This window comes from Bufo bufo, chromosome 8, assembly GCF_905171765.1.
Source record: "Bufo bufo chromosome 8, aBufBuf1.1, whole genome shotgun sequence".
NCBI lineage: Eukaryota > Metazoa > Chordata > Amphibia > Anura > Bufonidae > Bufo > Bufo bufo.
In genome coordinates this window covers 203201659-203214201 of record NC_053396.1, presented here as the reverse complement: position 1 = coordinate 203214201, position 12543 = coordinate 203201659, and the positions used below count along the sequence as shown (strand labels likewise).

Below are 12543 nucleotides of genomic sequence, written 5' to 3'. Positions count from 1 at the left end.
CATTGACCTGTATGGGGAGAGCGCTTGGCTATGGCCGGAACCCAGGAAACCCGGGGTCCTCCAATCACCCACCTCCCCGCTCCGTTCTTGGCGTAGGTGCGGGTCTCAAAGGTAGGACCCGCACCTATCAGACAATGGGGGCATATCCTAGCCATATGCCCCCCATTGTCTGTGATAGGAATGCCCCTTTAATTGATTATTTTGAAAAATTTAAACATATACATCTTTTTACACATGTCTTATAGGCTGAAAAATACTGCATTTTACTTTACAAATTGTATAACGTTTATTATAAAGTTTAATATAAAACGTGTTTCTTCTAGATACACAGAAAAAAGGAGGTGACCGGTTGTCTTTAACTGCGAATTCAGTGTCACCCAACTTCACAAGTGCCACTTCTCGTACAGTACAGACCAAAAGTTTGGACACACCTTCTCATTCAAAGAGTTTTCTTTATTTTCATGACTATGAAAATTTTAGATTCACACTGAAGGCATCAAAACTATGAATTAACACATGTGGAATTATATACATAACAAACAAGTGTGAAACAACTGAAAATATGTCATATTCTAGGTTCTTCAAAGTAGCCACCTTTTGCTTTGATTACTGCTTTGCACACTCTTTGCACTCTTCTTGCCTTATAAATGGGGTTGGGACCATCAGTTGCGTTGAGGAGAAGTCAGGTGGATACACAGCTGATATTCCTACTGAATAGACTGTTAGAATTTGTATTATGGCAAGAAAAAAGCAGCTAAGTAAAGAAAAATGAGTGGCCATCATTACTTTAAGAAATGAAGGTCAGTCAGTCAGCCGAAAAAGAGTGATGGGGTGCTGCTCCAGATGACCTGGCCTCCACAGTCACCGGACCTGAACCCAATCGAGATGGTTTGGGGTGAGCTGGACCGCAGAGTGAAGACAAAAGGGCCAACAAGTGCTAAGCATCTCTGGGAACTCCTTCAAGACTGTTGGAAGACCATTTCAGGGGACTACTTCTTGAAGCTCATCAAGAGAATGCCAAGAGTGTGCAAAGCAGTAATCAAACAAAAGGTGGCTACTTTGAAGAATGTGTTAATTCATAGTTTTGATGCCTTCATAGTCATGAAAACAAAGAAAACTCTTTGAATGAGAAGGTCTGTCCAAACTTTTGGTCTGTACTGTACATCACATCTATATTTTTCTCTTAGCAGGTGCCCTAAGCAGATGTTTTATGAGAGACAAGCAGTAAATCCACAGAGAACTTTGCCAGATACAAAGGAAAAATTTAGTGTAAAATATCCTTCATGATCTTGAACTTTCGATTTGAATGTGTCGACAGCCCCAAGGGAATCAAGATTCCATCTCTGTAGAATATTCTTGATGTTCCTTATCCTCCTTTATTTTTATTTTCTTCTTCGCAAAGCAATCTGGATTGTTAAGAGAATAAATAGATGAAGGGTATCAAGGCCAAGAAAACAACTCATAAGGATAGGTCATCAATATATATGGCAGGACAACCGAATCAGAAACCTCATTAGATAAATTGTTCCTAGATCTGTTTTCCAATTCTTCTCTACCCAGAAGCCAAAGGTATTACTAGTTTTTATGCAGCTCTCACTAACAGTAATGGCAGTCTGAAGAACAAATCCCTGCTGAAATGGGAATCCAACCTACTGGGAAGATCTTAACAATCAGAGGATTTGCAAATTGAATTTAACTGGACAAATTACACATCTTATAGGAACGCATCATTGAGAACTTTCACACAAAATATTACTAAGGCGGCATCTTCCCCCAATAAAAATGAACCATACTAACTCTACCTACCTAGAATTATATTAGAACTGTCGAGTTCATACTTCCATTCATGGTGGTAATTAGTGTTGAGCGAATCGAACTATCCGAAGTGGACTTCGAATTTCAGGAAAAATTCGATTTGCCACAAAGCCAAATTTCCTTGCATTTTGTGGTAATGAATCAATTTTTCGTTAAAATGATAGCTGAAAGTAAAAATAATAACACCCCTTTCACATAGGCGAGAATTCTGCGCGGGTGCAATGCGTGAGGTAAACGCATTGCACCCGCACTGAATCCGGACCCATTCACTTCAATGAGGCTGTTCAGATGAGCGGTAATTTTCACGCATCCCTGTGCGTTGCATGAAAATCGCAGCATGTTCTATATTCTGGGTTTTTCACGCAACGCAGGCCCCATAGAAATGAATGGGTCTGCGTGAAAATCGCAAGCATCCTCAAGCAAGTGCGGATGCGGTGCAATTTTACGCATGTTTGCTAGGAGATGATGTAAGTAAATTGATAAAAGTCAATTTACTGTTTTATTTTCCCTTATAACATGGTTCTAAGAGAAAATAATAGCATTCTTAATACAGAATGCTTACTAAAATGTGGCTTGAGGGGTTAAAAAATAAATTAACTCACCTCATCCTCTTGTTCGCACAGCCGGCATGTCTTCTTTCTTCTTCTTTCAGGACCTGCCAAAGGACCTTTGATGACGTAATAGAATCTTCTATCTTCATTCAGCAGGACCTGCGCTGACGTCACCACGTTCACCACGTGGTGAGCGCGATTACGTCATCAAAGGTCTTTTGGCAGGTACTGAAAGAAGAAGAAAGAAGACGATGCCTGCTATGGGAACAAGCGGATGAGGTGAGTTAATTTATTAATTTTTTTAACCCCTAAAGCCACATTTTAGCAAGCATTCTGTATTAAGAATGCTATTATTTTCCCTTATAACCATGTTATAAGGGAAAATAATAAAATAAATAGAACACCGATCCCAAACCTGAACTTCAGTGAAGAAGTCAGGGTTCGGGTCTGGGTACCACATTCAGTTTTTTATCACGTGCGTGCAAAACGCATTGCACCTGCGCGATAAAAACTGAACATCGGAACGCAATCGCAGTCAAAACTGACTGCAATTGTGTACCTACTCGCACAATTTTCCCTGATCGCAGACGCAACTCACCCGGACCCAATCCGGACACGCTCGTCCGCAAGAGGCCTAATACTCACCTCATCCACTTGATAGCCTTTCGCTCCTGTCTTGATTGAAGAAAACCTGCCAAAGGACCTGCGGCAACCGTTATGACCATGTGATCATGCTGGCTGCGGGTGGTGACGTCATCAGTGATGACATCACTGCGCGCCCAGCGTGATAACGTAGTGAGGACATCACGCTCTCCGCAGGTCTTTTGGCAGATTTTCTTCAATCAATACGGGAGTGGATGGCCTCTCCACGAGCAAATGGATGAGGTGAGTATATGTTTTGTTTAAACCCTTATTAACCCCTGAAAGGCTGAATGTGAGTCACAGATGCTGCGATCAGCGTTGAACGTGGGATCTGAGGGGTTAAATGATGGGGGCAGCGCCTGCTCCATACAATGGAAAGTGATTTGTGACCAAGTAGTTCGTATCAAATCATTTGTCATAATTTGCCACTATCTTGATTGAAGATCCCACGCGAAATCCAGTTGAGATCCAGGCCAGGTGATATTTCGCACTGGATCATCAATCAAGATGGTGGCAACCGTCTCTTCGCTATCAAATTGATGAGGTAGGCATGATTCAATTTTTTTTTGTTTATTTTACACTGTAATATCAATGTCAGATGCCGCAATCATCCAATCAGCAATGAACGCAGCATCAGAAGGTCACAATGACGGGGTGGCGCAATCGCTGTTCCCTGTCATTGCACCCACCACTTACAAAGAAATGCACTTTGTGGCAAAGTAATTCATCACAATGCAAATTTTTTTGCAAAATTCGGCGAAGCAGCCAAATCGAATTTTCCATTACTTTGCTCATCACGAAAAATAACTGTATACTCCCCAAACCTTTTAAATCTCTTTCAAGTATATTGTTATAAACATCCCTGCTACTTCACAAATCAGCATGTCCAGCAACCCCATTGCCTTTTCAATTTCCCTTTTCATTTTTCCTTCTCCCCCACACCCCCTGAAATCTAGTGTTCACCACCTTATTTCTTAGGGCTTTGTTCACATCACCGTTCAGCCGATTCGGCACATAACTGACCCCATAGACTGTAATGGGGTCCGTTAGGTTTACGCTCTCAAGAAGATTTTGGAGCGGAGACAAAAGTAGTACCCTATTACAGTCTATCGGGTCCTTAGGTTCCGCTCTGCTCAGTTATGTGACTGTGATATTGACTTTATATCAACTTATACTTATCGCAATCAAACTAGAATTTCCCCCCATACCTCCCCCCATAAGAATCACACATCATATATTTTTAAGGAAAATATTTATTGTATAAAATCAAAATTTCAAAAATTTGCAATTTCTTTTTATCGATCATAACTTCTGTTACTCCATGTTTATAATTCATAAAATAAATTTTTTTTTTTACTGTTCAACAAATAAATAAATGAATAAATAAATAAAAATTGTAAAATCAATAGGATAGCCAGGTAAAGCTAGTTTCACTCTAGTGCTAAAATGTTCCTCCAGGCTTTTTCGGTAAAGGAGCAGCCTACTGGAGTTCATCGTATTCAGCATAGCCGGATACTACATTTCTCCTGTGGAGCCCATTGACTATAATGAGACCCGGCGGGGATCCGGCCTGTTTCCGGCATTAGTTTGGGATTTTGATGGACAAAAAACACTGCTTGCAGCAGTATTTGTCTGGCTAAATCTTGGCACTAATGACTGGATGCCCGCCAGGTCCCATTATAGTCAATAGGGCCTGGTGGTTCTGCGGCAGTTTCCCTCTGTGCTTGATGCAATGGACTCTGGCAGGCTGTTATTTTGCCAGAACAGCTTGCCGGAAAATCTTATCGCTAGTGTGAAACTAGCCTACAAACAGACCAGGGCCTCCTCTATCTCAGAATTCCCTAATAGCAGAGAATAGGTGGAGCGGTAGAAATTTATGGATGTGGCTCAAGCTTTTGTAAGTCCCATGACACACTACCTTGGTTTTCTCCATAACTCCCATAGTTTTATTTGTCTGCAATGAGGGGGCAGGTAGGTGCCAGTTCTCCGAGCTGGGATACGGCACCCAGATTTTTTTCTGCTCAGAAGCCTTCACAGACTATAATCCAGCTCTGAGCAGAAGACAGTAGATAGTGCAATGCAGAATACTGACAGCTCAAGGAGGATAATGCTGATTGTGGTAATTGAGGAGTGTCCCATTGTAATTTTTGCTATTGGACCCAGTAACAAAAGGGTCTGCATAATTTGGTGTTTGATATTTTAAATATTGTTTTTAAAAGAAAATAAATCTGAAAATAAAAAAACTCAATAATGTTTTGATTCTAGTGACAAATGTTGTTACTTACCACAAGAGCAAAAGCAAAGAACATCAAGATTATTACCGTACCCACAAGTGCCAGACATACTATTGCCCATGTCGGGACATAACCTTCAATTATAAAAAGGGAAAGACAATTACGTTACATGATGTCACAGTTCAGTAAAATACATATTTTAGCTTAATAGTGAGTAAAGTTCTGTGCAGGGAGGGGTCTTATACAGAAGGGTGAAATGTAGACTTGTCTGGCTCATACCAGAAACAGGTGTTGTCCATTTGCATCATCATATCCAAGCTCAAACCAATGAACCTAAATTTGTAATTACATTTTTGCTTTTTGATGTATTATGGGTAATGTGTTTTTATCTCTACTGGTACCATCCATAAACAATCTGATACATTAGTATTGTAGATATTTGGTTTATTGCACAGGTAGTCTAAGAGTGACCCTGGGCTGTCATGATTATTGGACACTCACCAACCACCATACTCTTCAGTAGAGTAACCCAATGCCTATGTTCAGAAATGTTTGTGTCACTAATTACATTTTTTCCAGTCCATGCACTTAAATTGTAAGATATCTGTCAAGACCTTTGCTGTGTGTAAGACCTTTGCTGTGTGTGCCGTGACACTTTCGCCACGCATGCTGGTTGCCGGTGGCAACTTGTTGTTATGCATGTGTGTGCGCTTTCCCTTTAAGGCTTTTTCCCTTGAGCCTGAGGTCAGATTCACTTCAGCCTTTATTGGGGCTGAATGTAATGCTCCTTTCTGGGCATTTCCAGCTGCCCTGTCCTTGAGGGCCACCTTGTGGGACATCAAGGTCCTTGCCTATGTCCACCCTTCTCTATTGTTGTTACGTGTGGTGCTGCACTTATGGGTTGTCTATGGTGTGGTTTATCCCGCATGGTTGCTAGATATGTCCTGTTTGTGGAGGGGTGAACCATAACCCTGTATGCAGCGATGCCTGGAGCTTCCGTGCATCTGGCGTTTGCATGGAGGTCCGGTTAGATGTTTGGTGTCGTCTTTCCATCTTTGCTGCAGCAGGTAAGTGTTGGTTGTTGCTAGTGTTCTGTTGTTACACTGTGTACTTACCTTCTGTTCAGTTGCTGCATATGGTCGTTTCCCTTCACCTGTTACTAGGCAGCTGGAGAATCCGGTTCGTCTGATTCCCTGAGGAACTAGTTGTCTCCTATTCCTGACCCCTATGCCAGGGACCGTCAGGGTCAGCAGGATCCAGGTTCCAGTGCATGAGCCCTCCCACCTTCAGGGTTCGCTCATGCGGTCAGGAGATCAGGGTCAGGATTAGGGCGGCTGTAGGTTGTGACCTGCTCCCTTTACTGTAGTCTGGCCTAGTAACAGTTCCCATTGGACGGTGGGGGATTTCCCTCACTCCCCGCCATGACAATATCTGACTCTTTGCCATGGGAACCTTGGGCAGTAGCCTACAGCCTGAATAGTCCCTTCTTCCATGGTTTAATACATTGTGGTTAATAATTGTATCCTGTGGTTCTCTTAGCTGAGCCATGCTCATAAAGCAAACCCTGGAAAATATTCAGAAGATAGACAGCCATGTATTTATCCACAGTGCATTAACATGCCTGTGACCTCTGTTGTCTTTGTGATTGCATGGTCAACCCATAGTAGTCAATGGCCGACCATGTGGCTGTGAAGAAAAAGCTGAGTGTGGCTGTCAGGAGACAAATTGGCATGGTGATTTAATATCTCTGATGATGGGGATCAATATGAGTACATTCTTTATACAGTCCTCTGGAATATGGCAGAATATGGTTGTGGCAATTACTATTTTATGAGAAAAAAGTGAAGAAAAAAAGAAAAAGGAATAAAATAAGATTAAGTTCTAAAATATGAGAAGCACCAGAATAAAATTGAGTAACAGTAGAAGAAGGAGCAGTAGAAGAAGGTGTAGAAGAATGAATATTAGAAGAAGGAGTAGAAGGAGGTGGAGTAGAAGGAATAGCAGAAGAAGGAGTAAAAGAGCAAGAAGGTGTAGAAGAACGAATAGTAGAAAAAGGCATAGAAGAACAAGAAGGTGTAGAAGAAGGAATATTAGAAGAATTAGTAGAAGAACACAAAGGTAAAGAAGAAGGAATAGTAGAAGGAGGAGTAGAAGAAGGAGAATGTGTAGAAGGAGAAAAAAAGGAGTAGTAGAAGAAGTAGAAGAAAAAGATGTAGAAAAAGGGAATAGCAGAAGGAGTAGAAGAATGAGAAGGTGTAGAAGAAGAAAAGTAGTAGTAGAAGACAGAATAGAAGAACAAGAAGGTGAAGAACAAGAAATGTAGGAGTAGAAAGAGGAGAAGAAGAAGCAGAAAAATAAGTACTGAGGAGTAGTAGAAAAGGGGTAAAAATTATTAGTAGTATAAAAAGTAGGAAAAGAAGAAGAATTTGTAGAAGGCCAGGTAGAAAAGTAACAATAATATGGAGTAGAAGAAGAACTAAAGTAGAAGAAGGAGTAGTAGAAGTAAGGGTGGTAGGGTAACAATAATATGAAGAAGAAGAAGAAGAAGAAGCAGCAGAAGGAGTACAAGAAAATGTCACCTTCGACACCTGACTATCAATATCAAAAGGTCACAGAAAGGATTTCAAGAAATGAGGTCCTCCCTGTGCAACTTCTTCATTAAAATCAATAGGAATAGTTGCCAAATCTCAACAAATGTGGTTATAACATGTTTTTATAGAAGTTCTCTGAAGATTTTGTTGATTTAGAATTATTTTCATACGAATGTGAATTGGTTAGTGGGTTTCATAAGAACATGTATGTGGCACAGCTTTCTTCATTTTATAGCATTGGGATGGTGGCAGGATGACTTCTTTGTTGTTTTAGGTTCAAGCATATAAGGATTTTTTATACTTACCATTAGAATTGCAAAGACACCCTGTAATGCAGAAAGAAATGAAGTTACAAATTACAATGTACAGTCGTTAGAACAAATTTTGGAGATAACATAAGGCATCAAAAAATTCAGGTATCCGACTGCCGAACTATCCATAGTGTTATAGTAATATAATAAGGCTAGGTGTTTCCAGCTGGCTATGTGTTCAGCAATTATATGCAATCTGACAACAAAATATAAACCTTCATGGCAGTTCTGTAGGGCTAGTAGGTGTAAAGAGACAACGCAAAACTGAGGCCCTCTCTGGTGCCAGTTGCTAATTTCTAAAAAGAGTGCTTGGAGGAGCAATGTTTGGGGTCTAAAGTAGACCCCCCCCATTGTTCCAAGATACCCTATGTAGCACTGCAGTGACTTGATCCCTCAGCATTACCTATTCTGATGCTGCAGACCTAGGCCTCTCTTTGCTTTTGGGATGTTGCCATTTATGATGACATCTTTTAAAGGACATATCTTAGGAATTGATACCTACTATATCCTTGTTAATATACTTTTCCTGGTGGTCTAGTGTAGTTTCGGAGTGATTCAGAGTTACTACTTTTATCCCAGTGTGTGCAGTGGAGACAATGGAGAGGCTTGCCTGAGTACCATAGACCCTTAATGCGTGAGAACGCCAAGAGCAGAACCTCCAATGATGCAATAATAATAGACCAAGGATATTTTGAATCCAGAAAAACCACTTGGATGGTAGTAACTCTCATGATCTTGGCTATAAATCGGATTAGTTTTAATCTCCCTGGTATTATAAGTTGGTATAGGTGTTAATTGTTCACACCTTTCATTCACTAGGTTGCTTAGCTGGCCTCAGGTTCTTCAGAAGTTTTTAATTTCTGTCCTTCATTGTTTAGTTATCATTTAACAGTCCCAATGTTTCCTCAATGATTGGGCAGAGTGCTTAAGATACAGTATGTCCTACCTGATTATTACAAAAGTGGGCTACAAAGTCAGTGTTTCTGTGCTCATCATGAACTCTGTCCAATTGGAACTCTCTCTCTCGAACTAGACAATAAATGGCACTTGCCAACATGGCATTGCTCAATGCTGCAACTGCATTGTATTAAACCCTGGGCCCCGCAGGCGACAATTGCTCACATTCTGATGTTAGGGAAGGGTCAGTGCATATTACTAGTTAAACAAGTTCAAATATGTTCACATAAAACCAGGACAACACCCACATTAATTTAATACAGGAAAAATAATTTTTGAATTAAAGAATCACTATTAAGATCTGAGGTCTCCTACTCAATAGGGTCCAAGGCTACGGTCTAGTTCCACATCTACATTCCATGCATAAGACATACATTTCTGAAGACTCATGCTTGGCACAGATCCTAAATATTCTTGATGAGATGAATCTTAAGACCATACAGGAATACAAGATTATGGGGGAGACTTATCATAGCCCGGTGGCATAGTCATAAATTAGGTGAGTCAGCACCTGGCTGGTTTAGATTGCTGTGTTTTTTTGTATGATACAAAACTTCTGTAGAAGATGATAAAAGTGGTGGGGCTTTCAGCCTACCTATCTTCACCACTCCCACTTTCACCGGTTGAAAAATACTACTTGCACAAAAATGTTCATGTAAATGAACTTGAAACGCACAGTTTGTAACTTTTTCAAGCCACAAATCCTCATGAAAAATGAGGCCCATAGATTTTAACAATTTACCCCCCCCCCCCGCCTCAATGGGGTATTAATGGACCTAGGGAAACAGTACTTTATTTGTTAAAAATAGATGGATGCACCATTCTTTCCTACAGTGTATAAAATAGATGGCCACAGACTAATAAAAATTCAAAAATATAAAAAAAAAAATCACCATACGTGCTTGTTAGGTTCACTATTCCACACATATTATGGATTCAACAGCAAATAATTTATTCAGTCATTCTGCCAGCTGAACTCTATGAAACATGGGCTCCCAAAAATATCAAACACAAAAACTTAAACTGACCCGAATGTGTCCATTATTCGGACACAACCTTCTCCTAAATGGCCAACAATGTATTGAAGTGTATGGGACTCACCAGTACATTGTAGAGAGACGATGAGAAGAAGCAGGAGGTAAGACATTTTGAAACTTCTGCTTTCACTGCCGACATTGTCTCTGAAAATTGTTTATATACGAGTGATGGCACCACACCTACTTTACTTAATGGGAACCGGTTCTATGCCCTGAATTCACCTATGAACACAGAAAGCACAGCCTGACAAGATGTTTAGAAGGTACAGTCATCTTTATGGAGACATATGCTGCTACATTCCAATACATTTTTTGAAAATCTTATTTGGAAATAAAACCTATTCTTTTAATAGGAACGCCCAAAAACTAAGCTTCTATGTTCAGCAGATTATCAGAGGCTTCTGGGAAACTTTTGGAACTGACTTCCCTTTTCAACCACATTGGGTGCACATGTGTGTCACCTTCTGCCCTGAAGTCTATAGATGCTATGGAGACAGTTAAGCCACTATCACATAACAGAGCTGTAGATTCTATATAGGCCATAACCTGTTTTGTGTTGCCTAGACTGAGGTGCAGAGTCTAAAGGATTCCTTGGTCTTTGAACGCAACCCCCACAATAAGTTACAGACTTTACTTGCAGGAGGATCCCCAGCGCCAAGAAATAATCATGGAGCCGTGACAGTAAAAATGATGCAGAAGTAGCATAGTCAGGAACAGATGCAAGAGTCATCACCAGAAGGGCAGTCAGGACTTGAAAGGCCTGATGATGAGGCAAGAGCATAGTCAGGAATGGAGCAATGGGTCAGAGCAGGAGTAGAACAAGAACTGCATAAACAATCCAATGGGAAAAAAAATATGCAGGAACAATACTAAGGACAGGATCAAAGTCAATCAACACTGGCATTTACGACTTTGGATGGGTGTAGGAAGGTATTTTTTCTTTTTTTTGAGGGCAGTATCTGCTGAGCACAATTATTTTCAGTTGGCATTATGCAGTACTATTACTTCCGGTGGCACTCACTGTTAGGGTTATTATTGAAGACACTACTATTTTCTTGGCACTCTTATTGTTGGGGTGCTATGTGTGACCTTCATTGTAGTCATAGGCGCTATCTGTACTCAATTATTTTCTGGGGTTCTATTTGTGTCAATAATTATGATTGAGGCACTGTGCAAAACTATTATTGTCAGCTGCATCTACTTAGCACCCTAATTGTAGTGAGCACTATGCATGGCCTTAGTTGTCAGGGGCTCTATCGGAACAAAATTATTTACCTGTTTGTTTAGGATAATTTTATGGGGAACTATGGGGGTCATTTACTATGCTGAAATACCCCCAAATTAGACATATCTCAGGCACAGGTTAGTTGCGCCGCTATCTGCGACTATGATTGTGGGCGTGGTGTGGGCGGAGAAGAGGATGGCTCGCCAGCCCATCTCATTCACCATTTTCTACACCTGTCTTACATTTAGAACTGGCGCTGAATGCGTCAAAGTTATGTAGAGGAATGTGCCTCTTCATAACATTGGCGGATCCAACGTTATGAAGGAATGTGCCTCTTCCTAATGTTGGCGTCAACTATGAGCCTTTATTAAGACCGGCATCTAAAACGCCAGTCTTAATAAATGTTCCCCTATGTGTGTGGTACTGTTGTTTTTGGGCAACTATCTGTACAACAATATAATTTTTGCTATGGTTATAGTTACAGTTATCTCGGCTGTACTGCATTTGTAGGCACTGGACAAAACAGCAGGCACAGTAGTAAGAGTAGCAACAGGATGCCACTCTTAGGGCGCCAGGATGGGGAGTTTGTTTTGAGAGACTGTGGAGGATGGTTGAAAAGTGAGGAAACTGAGATGTTTTCAGAGATGAGTTGTGACTGGAAGAAGCGTCATGGTTGTCTGGGACAAATGGAGAAGATAAGGATAGATAAGGATAGAGGACATCTGCAATGCTGGTACCCACATCCTCTCTTCTGGTCCATAACCCTTCAAGTGGACAAGATACTGAAGAGATCTACGGAGAACTCGACTATCTTGGCTATCTGAAATTCCAAACTACCGTCCACCATGACAGAAGCAGGTGGCAGGGAGGACGGCTCCAAAGGTTCAACATATCTCTTCAAAAAAGATTTGTGAAACACATTATGAATTTTCAGGGCCTGCAGAAGTTTAAGACGAAAAGCTACAGGATTAATGATGGCAGTGATATTATATGGACCAATAAATCTTGGACCCAACTTCCAAGAAGGTACCTTCAACTTAAAGGGGTTCTGCACTTTCATTTAACTGATGATCTATCCTCTGGATAGATCATTCATCAGCTTCTGATCGGCGGGGGTCCGACACCCGGGACCCCCGTCGATCAGCTGTTTGAAAAGGCAGCGGCGCTCCAGCAGCGCCGC

At 41.0% G+C, this 12543-nt stretch overlaps 1 long non-coding RNA gene across 1 annotated transcript; it reads right to left on the bottom strand.

Moving 5' to 3' along the window:
- Nucleotides 1-1115: 1115 nt before the first annotated feature.
- LOC120977353 lies at nt 1116-10278 on the bottom strand. The gene is made up of 4 exons (XR_005773882.1): nt 10203-10278; nt 8139-8159; nt 5294-5376; nt 1116-1406 (listed from the first exon to the last, which is right to left on the bottom strand). It is a non-coding gene; the product is annotated as an uncharacterized LOC120977353 (long non-coding RNA).
- Nucleotides 10279-12543: the final 2265 nt, after the last annotated feature.